This window comes from Mustelus asterias, chromosome 4 (genome assembly GCF_964213995.1).
Source record: "Mustelus asterias chromosome 4, sMusAst1.hap1.1, whole genome shotgun sequence".
In the NCBI taxonomy this organism is placed as follows: domain Eukaryota; kingdom Metazoa; phylum Chordata; class Chondrichthyes; order Carcharhiniformes; family Triakidae; genus Mustelus; species Mustelus asterias.
The window spans coordinates 69440426-69450082 of NC_135804.1; positions in this window are offsets into that span (position 1 = coordinate 69440426).

Sequence of the window (9657 nt, forward strand, 5' to 3'; positions counted from 1 at the left end):
GATAATTCATTGTCGTGAATGTTAACTTAAACTTATTCTAAACCAGACCAAAGAAACCATTGATAATATTATACAAGAGATAGAATAGTGTGATGCGCAGTAAGAAAAACAGATTATGTTAATTGTTCCAGGAACGTACATTTTACAATTTCACCAAGTATGGCAGGTGAGAACCTATGACAGGTGAGAATCTAGAAACTATCATTATCACGAAAGACGTAGTGTCGGGCAAGTAAATGGTGCTAAAGCTAGACAAGTCTCCTGGTCCTGATGGAATGCATCCCAGGGTATGAAACGAGATGGCGGGAGAAATAGCAATTGCACTCGTGGTAATTTACCAAAATTCGCTGGACTCTGGGGTGGTTCCCGCAGATTGGAAAACAGCAAATGTGACACCATTGTTTACAAAAAGGAGGTAGACAAAAGCAGGTAACTATAGGCTGATTAGCTTAACTTCTGTAGTAGGGAAAATGCTTGAACTATCATCAAGGAAGAAATAGCGAGTCATCTGAATATAAATTGTCCCATTGGTAAGACGCAGCATGGGTTCATGAAGGAAAGGTCATGTTTGATTAATTTGGTGGAATTCTTTGATAACATTACATGTGCAGTGGACAATGGAGAACCTGTGGATGTGGGGAATCTGGATTTCCAGAAGGCATTTGACAAGGTGCTGCACCAAAGACTGCTACAGAAGATAAAGGTGCATGGTGTTACGGGTAATGTATTAGCATGGATAGAGGATTGGTTAACTGACAGAAGGCAAAGACTGGTGGGAAATGGGTGTTTTTCTGGTTGGCGATCAATGACTAGTGGTGTGCCACAGGGATCAGTGTTGGGACCGCAATTGTTTATGATTTACACAGGTGATTTGGAGTTGGGGACCAAGTATAGTGTGTCAAAATTCGCAGATGACACTAAGATGGGTGAAGGGCAAAGTGTGTAGAGGGCGCTGAAAGTCTGCAAAGGAATATATTTAGTCTAACTGAGTGGGGGAGGGTCTGGCAGATGGAGTACAATGTTGGTGAATGTGAGGTCATCTATTTTGGTAGGAATAACAGCACAATGGACTATTATTTAAATGGTAAACAAATTGCAGCATGCTGCTGTGCAGAAAGACCTGGGTGTCCTTGTGCAGGAATCTCAAGAAATTGGTTTGCAGGTGTAGCAGGTAATTAAGAAGGCAAATTGAATTTTGTCCGTCATTGCTAGATGGATGGAGTTTAAAAACAGCGAGGTTATGTTGCAGCTGTAGAAGGTGCTGGTGAGGCCACACCTGGAGTACTGTGTACAGTTCTGGTCGTCTCCTTACTTGAAAAAGGATATACTGGCACTGGAACGGGTGCAGAGGAGATTCACTCGGTTGATTCTGGAGTCGAGAGGGTTGGCTTATGAGCAGAGACTGAGTAGACTGGGGCTATCCTCATTTGAATTCAGAAGAATGAGGGGAGATCTTATAGAAACATAAGATTATGAAGGGAATAGATAAGATAGAAGCAGGGAAGTTGTTTCTACTGGCGGGTAAAAGTAGAGCTCGGGGCCACCCCTCAAAATAAGGGGAAGCAAATTTAGGACTGAGTTGAGGAAGAACTTCTTCACACAAAGGGTTGTGAATCTGTAGAATTCCCTGCCCAGTGAAGCAGTTGAGTCTACCTCATTGAATGTTTTTAAGGCAAGGAAAAATGAATGTTTGAACAGTAAAGGAATTAAGGGTTATGGTGAGCGGGCAGGTAAGTGGAGCTGAGTCCACAAAAAGATCAGCCATGATCTTATTGAATGGCGAAGCAGGCTTGAGTGGCCAGATGGCCTACTCCTGCTCCTAGTTCTATGTTCTTATGTCCTTATGTAAGCATTGTCACATTCAATGTATCTCGGAAAATTGGTTACCATTCCGATCAGTCTTTGTATCCAAAATGCGATTTTATTAAACGGATTATCTATATAGTCGACCTCTTGAGTGCAATTTAAAGAGAAGTTATTGAATAGCATTCAATTCTCTCAAGTAATATACTGTGGCACTGCAGTATATTAATATGCAATAATAATATGCTCTTATAATATGTCGCAATTCCAACGTTGACTGAATATGTAAATAATCACATGTTTGCTCACCAAGCTTCAGAAGATCATCATCGCAATTCTATTATTGGCAACTACTGACAGGATGTAACCACATCATTTGCCTACTAATCTATTCAGGTCTAAAAATTAAAACGTTGTAGGTATATTTAAGCCTAATAGATTTAGAAAATAAAAAACAACGATAATCTTCTATTCTAAAATCAAGCTTTATATCCAGCTAGAATAAAGAAGTACATTACTTGTGCCTAAATTAAAGCCTCTTCGATATTTGACACATATCTCTCGCCATATTTGCCTTTTTCTTAATTAAATTGCCTCGGACATTTGGGTTTACAGTAGCGTTTGTGTTTTTTTTACTCTGGTAGCTGTGTCAGCACTTTTAATGTCAATCCGCTGAAGTAAATAACTGTGTGTATACGATACACAGAACGGAAAAAAACCCGTCAACACAATACAAAGTGCTCGTAGCATTCTTACCGAAATAAACATGCATTAAAGCATTCTTCATTGAAATCGTTATTTTACTTCTCCACTGTTCCATGGGAAACTGTTTATTTTCAAAAGTCTCTGCGCAAATTATGTAACATCCCTTCTGTGGACTTGGACAGCCTTGTACAGACACATTAACGTTTACGATCAATGCCAAGATCAACATGAACATTATTGCAATCCCTTGTGGGATTGATGTTCCCACAGCACCCAGCCATCCTAATAGCCATGCACCCATGGTAAACAATGACGGTTGTTTACGTTTCTGCGCCTCTGTCCTGCTGTGAGCAGCGAGAATAGTTATGTTTTCTGTACTATCTGGTATGTAGATGCAACACTCTGAAACAATCACTGCACATGTCCCACCTCTCTCTGACAAAACATAATCCAATTCCAATCGATGCTGAAACACCATATTACGCATGACAACCATCTCATTGTTTATTGCAATTAGGACAGTAGCTGTGTCATTGGCTACTTGTTCCAAAATGGAGCATAATATAAAAAATTGCCTTAGCCACTCCACAGCTAGGAAACAGTACGCCAAAGAATCGTTCTCTTTATGAAATTGCCCGTCGATGTCTTGGCAAGGAAATACTTTTCTGAGTGTGCTATACGTATGGGAGCACACATCCAAGTTAACACGACCCCTTCCCTCGGATAGGGAACCAAGGATATGCTCTAGTTCCACAGATCGAATAAGTACCATTGGATGTTTGGGTAAGTATTGCCTCCTTTAATCTAATCGGATATGATATATGACTGGTCCCTTTTGGGTGAACTCTGGTAGACCCGACTGTTTTGACCCACATTGTAGTTGCATTAACTTACACCTAAATTCTTCCCGGGGCCTTTCAAATTCTCCACACAGTAAGTCCCCTTTGGTTTCGGTTTTGACTGTTTCAAAATCAGATTAGGAACTGACTTCTTTAGCTAATGGACAGGTGTGCACCATCTCAAATAGCCAATCTTCCCTGCACAGCCCATACTGCTATCGAAATTTCTCCACATAAAGGTCCTGAACAGTATTAAATAAGATGGCATATATTTAACATAAGAGACATCTACTCTTTTAGTTGATTGGATTACCTACCTCGGTTTCAAAGTGGATGAATAGGGGTTGCATACCCTCGAATACTAGGCGAAAACTATTAAGACAGCACGTGCGTCGAAGATCGCGATAGAATTGATCTCCTTCCAGGAAATGCTCAACTCACATTGAAGGCCCCTGCCGAATGGATCAATAACTATGGCCACGCACACCAGCTTTTAAAATAACATGAACGCTGGAAGTGGGGAGGCATGCAGACAAAGGGCTTCAACCCAAGTAAAACAGGCTTCGCAATCAACGGCATGCTCATTCACTTGCACCCGAGCAAACAATTAGTAGTCATTTGTGTGCGTCACTGTACGGAATTGGAGAAGTGCTATTCCATAGAATTACAGATGGGGTGGAGAGATCACATGTGTTTGCTTGGAGAACGTCGTCAAATGCTGAGAAAAGATAGTTACAATTCAACAGAAAAAGCCTAGCAAGCATTTACGATTTGAAGGAATTTTACCAGTGCATCTATAGGCCCCACTCCGGTCAGAGCAAAAGCCATTGCTGGGGCTTTTCCTTGAGATATGCCAATGCCTCCTATTGCCTCGGCTAAAGTGCAAAGAGGTGTCTTGCTTCTGACAGCAGACAACTGTACATTCCTGCATCGGGCGGGAACACAAATCCCTAATACAGTTGTGCTTTGTCACCTCCCACTGCCATATGCCGCCCGGTGACCACTTGTGCCAAAGAAGATAGTGTTGGTTTTCACAATGTGGAGACCCTGCCTGTCTCAGAAGCCCACATTATGTAATGGACACAAAGCGAGCCATTGCTATTGCAGGTCAGAAAATGGTGCAGTTAGGCTGGCACTTCGACAAGGCAGAGCAAATGAAGACGTTTATGATGCAGGAATAACATAACGCGCAAAGATGGGAGTGCCATTGTGGAGAGGGTGGAGGAGTTGGGGGCATTCCTTTGCATCACCCCAGGAGCGATGGCCAGTGCTCCAAGCTGATGCATATCTTGGCCACACATGAGTGGAAATGTTGGCCGGAAAATACATCTGGAAGCCTGACATGAAAGAGAAATTGAACATAATTGCGTTTTTGGAAACGTTTCAGACAAAACAAAGGCTCCAATATTGAAACTGAACCCGTGGGAATGGACATGCCGTCCGTGGTTGAGCTTCATATAGATTTTGCTGGGCCCTTAATGTGGGAGGGAGATGGGGCGGCGGCTGTCGGGTATCGTACACAATGTCTGCCTGTTCAGGGACTCCCGACACTGGCAAAACGATGCAACTCTGCCAGCGGCCCTTCAGCAATCGAAGGTACTTGATCCGCAGAAGAAGCGAATGAATTAGCTGCCCCTCATACTCGGCCATTGCAGGCCCCTCCTTGAGACTCGTCCACAGAATTCGGAGGTTACCTTGGTCCAAATGTGGGCATTGAATGTCTCAAGTTCACAAGCTGGTTTGAATGAAGCCGAAACTGGACCCAGTTGCCTTCCGGAGCTGCATCCACCCTCTTACACAAATGACCGACATGCTTCTTCACTCGAAGGCCCTGTGCCTCTTGGATATAAGAAACCGGCCCTGACTTCTCCATAAGTCTTCTTGGCAAACAGGATATTCCGGCACCAAATATCCTTTCCAAAACGAGTTTGGTAATACTAAATTGTGGCACATGTTCTTAATCCTTGTAGATGTCCACTCCAAGTGGTTGTAGTGTCAGCTCATGTGATCCACCATCACTAAATCTACTGCTGATAAACTGAGTTGAATCTTCACTATCCATGGTCATCCTCAAGTGTTGGTAACAGAACATCGAACGGGATTTATGGCTGACAAACTTCCGACTTTCGTGAAGCATAATGACATCGGTTGTGTCAGGGCGGTCCTCGACAATCATAGAATCATAGAATCATAGAAACCCTACAGTGCAGAAGGAGGCCATTCGGCCCATCGAGTCTGCACCGACCACAATCCCACCCAGGCCCTACCCCCACATATTTTACCCGCTAATCCCACTAACCTACACATCCCAGGACTCTAAGGGGCAATTTGTTAAACCTGGCTAATCAACCTAACCCGCACATCTTTGGACTGTGGGAGGAAACCGGAGCACCCGGAGGAAACCCACGCAGACACGAGGAGAATGTGCAAACTCCACACAGACAGTGACCCGAGCCGGGAATCGAACCCGGGAACCTGGAGCTGTGAAGCAGCAGTGCTAACCACTGTGCTACCGTGCCGCCCAATGCTGCCTGAAATCGGTTGGAGGAGAGAGCCGTGAAGATATGAATCGTTTCTATTAAGAAGCAGGCTTATAGACTGTTGCTATTTGGATTTTCAAGCATTTGCTGCCCTGCAGCACTCCACTTCATTTCACCACTGGGGTCACGTTTGCAGGACTGCTAATGGGTCAGTGGCTGCGTACTTGCTTAGACATAATGTTCGCCAACTGTCGAGAAGGGAAGAGGTTAAGCAAGCCTCTCAGAAAGAGTACCATGACTCTCAGAAAGAGTACCATGACTCTCAGGAAGAGGACAGTCCTTTAGTGTTGATGACCTCGTTTTGAAAAGGAGTTTTGGTCGCGGAACTTCCTGCGTGTCAAGAAGAGTCGTAGAGAAGACAAGTCGGTTTTGAATGTTCTAGAGGCACAGGGCCTTCGAGTGAAGAAGCATGTCGGCCACCTGTGTAAGAGAGTGGAGCATTCTTTCGATGCCTTCTCTATGAAAGGTACGTGTTGTCTGTATAGCGCGCAAGAAACAATACTTTTCACTGTATGTTCATACATGAGACAATAATAAATCAAATCAAATCAAGTGGGCCCAGTATTGGATTGTACATGGATCGAGGTCCAGGAGCGAAATGGTCCGCGTGGTACCTGTTGAATCTTGAAATTGTGGTTTCTTCAACTGTTTTAGCAGATTTAAACAAAATAATGGCAACATGCTCTTGACACATCGACCGGATGTTACACTTCATTGTGATTATTGAATACGTAGGCAACTTCGCGTTGTTGTAAACCAAAAGGCAGTTCAGACTCTGTTGCTGTGGCTCATCGACTGGTTAAGAATGTTGTCAAGTGTGGTGTGCTTCTCTGTTCTGGCGCTCATTTTCACAGGTTCCAGTTCATTTTCGATGCGGGTTGCTTATTAAATCGCGCAATTACCAAGCTGTTATTTAATTCATCATGTTTTCTTGTACGGGGACAAATTAAGTAACTCACTAAACCCCGCGCTTTTTATCGCACTATTGCTCCGGACGAATTCGGTTTTGATTTTCAGTAGGCTCTGGTCAATCTGTGGTGAAAGTAACTCAGCTACCTGCGAACGTGAGCAAAAACAAGGGTACAAATGTCTCCTTTCATTGCTCGCTGCCTTTCTTTCAAGACGGTCCGGCTGTGAGTATACAATAGTGGAAACACGGTGACAACCAATATATACGTACAAAAGAAAATGGCCGAAAAGTAACTGGATTCAAGACAACATTCAGTGGTTTCCTTCAGATCAACAATGTGATCGTGCAAGACGCAGGGGTATGCTATTGCACTGTCACTCATCGAGACAGTATTGCTGGTAATGGGACGGGCTCCAATTTATCTGTACGAGGTAGGTTTGGATGAAATGAGATTGAGATCCACAATGAATAATTCGCACGTCAAAGCATGTCTCGATTGTGCGTCGAATATTTTAGAATGGATCCTAGCAGGAGGCTTTGTTACGGTTTATTGGGATTTGGATGTCTCTAGCTAGGGCAAAATGTATTCGTTCATTCCCAATCCCCTTGTGCTCGGTTTTTTATAAAGATAGTTAAGATTAAAACACATTGCACTGGGCCTTCGTTCTCATATAGGCCAGAACAAGCAACGATGAAAGCAGAACCACCGGTTCAGCCACATACGCAGTTTCTGATTGTTTCATATGTATATATTCACATTGCAATAATTATGACAATTGTTTCCTCTAAGTGAAATTACAGTTTTCTATCCAGCAGCAAAAAAAAAACACATGGACTCCGTATGCAGTTCATTTACTACTGTCATTCATGCGCTGATAATTTGAATTTAGCGTCGCTATTGCCATTGCTTTCATAGATCTATTTCTTATGATAAATGCACTGCACAGTCGAGATCCATGCTCAGCACATCTGCAAAGCAGTACAGTGTTTTCGAAAAAAGACCGAAACAGCAGAGGGACTGTTAAACTTTTTCGAAGTAAAGCATTATCTCTTACCTTTTATTTCATAGTTCCACCAACTCCGCTGAAAATTAACTCTCAGTATCCTGAAAATGAATCATCCGCGCCTCCTGCTATTCTATGCTCAACGTCTCCATTTTACCCGAAGAATATCAATTTCACTTGGTACAAGGATGGCACTAAAGCTAGAGGAATGGTAAAGACCATAATTGAATCCAAGACTGATGGACTATATGAAGTTTCTAGTCGTTTGCAAGAGACGCAGTCTATCGAGTTAGGAACGATGGACACCTGTCTGGTGACCCACAGCACCCTTCAAAGTTCAGCGTCCGTCACTCACATTGTCACCAATCCCAATAGAGGTAAGCATTCTGATAGAGGAATATAATTTCAGAGCACATGCAATCTGGCATATCAATGCCGGTTCTTTGGAGAAAAAAAATGCGTCATTTGGTCCCACGCCACAGATTTGCTTTAAATTAGTTTGCTTCAAACGTATCCTCAAATGTCTTTTGTGAAAAGTTATAAGTTCATTGTTTTTTTTAAAATGTGCATGAGACGCAAAAACCCAGTCTGCAGGTGCAATAGGTGATCAAGAAGGCAAATGGGATGTTGGCCTATATCGCAAGGGGGATAGAATATAAAAGTAGAGATGTTTTGCTGCATCTGTACAGGGCATTGGTGAGGCCGCAGCTGGAATACTGTGTGCAGTATTGGACCCCTTATTTGCGGAAGGATATATTGGCCTTGGAGGGAGTGCAGAGAAGGTTCACCAGGTTGATACCAGAGATGAGGGGTGTTGATTATGAGGAGAGACTGAGCAGATTGGGTTTGTATTCGTTGGAATTTAGAAGGCTGAGGGGGGATCTTATAGAGACCTATAAGATAATGAAGGGGCTGGATAGGGTAGAGATGGAGAGATTCTTTCCACTTAGAAAGGAAACTAGAACTAGAGGGCACAGCCTCAAAATAAAAGGGGATCAGTTCAGGACAGAGTTGAGGAGGAACTTCTTCTCTCAGAGGGTGGTGAATCTCTGGAATTCTCTGCCCACTGAAGTGGTGGAGGCTACCTCGTTGAATATGTTTAAATCACGGATAGATGGATTCCTGATCGGTAAGGGAATTAGGGGTTATAGGGATCAGGCGGGTAAGTGGAACTGATCCACTTCAGATCAGCCATGATCTTATTGAATGGCGGAGCAGGCTCGAGGGGCTAGATGGCCTACTCCTGCTCCTATTTCTTATGTTCTTATTGTTCCTAAAATTTCCTGCATCTTCCGAACAATCCATGGAAAAGCGTTCTTCTCAAATTCAATTTATTTTAGACAAAAAAAATCTACTTGACTGCGGCTTATATATGCAATTTAAAAAGTATACGTGTATTTGCTCTCCATCGAAATTAGTCGTAACTCCGATTCATTCTTTCAAGTTGCATTTACGCTTCCCTGATGTAATGGGAAAATCATAGTGTCTCATATCTCTCAAAGTAACTAGAGAGGTTGAGCCCTTCCAAAGTCCTGGTCATTCTTGTCCTATACTGCCTGAGGTGAACTGGCGATTATTGTGTTTAATTGTTCAGCGAAGAACTAAGTAATCTCTGACGTTTGGCATAATATTTTGCGTTTTCTGATTTAATAAAGTCACTATTTGTAAAATTCAATTAATCCCAGAATCATCCCTAAGAAACTTACGGTCTTGTTTGCCACGCCCAAAGACTCTGTATGTGGAGCCTTACATTTTATTGCTTTTGGCTGAAAATAATCCCTTTTTGGCTATAGGTGCACTTCATTATTTTCTCCCCAAAAATCCAATTTTCATTATTACTCGTATTACATTGCACC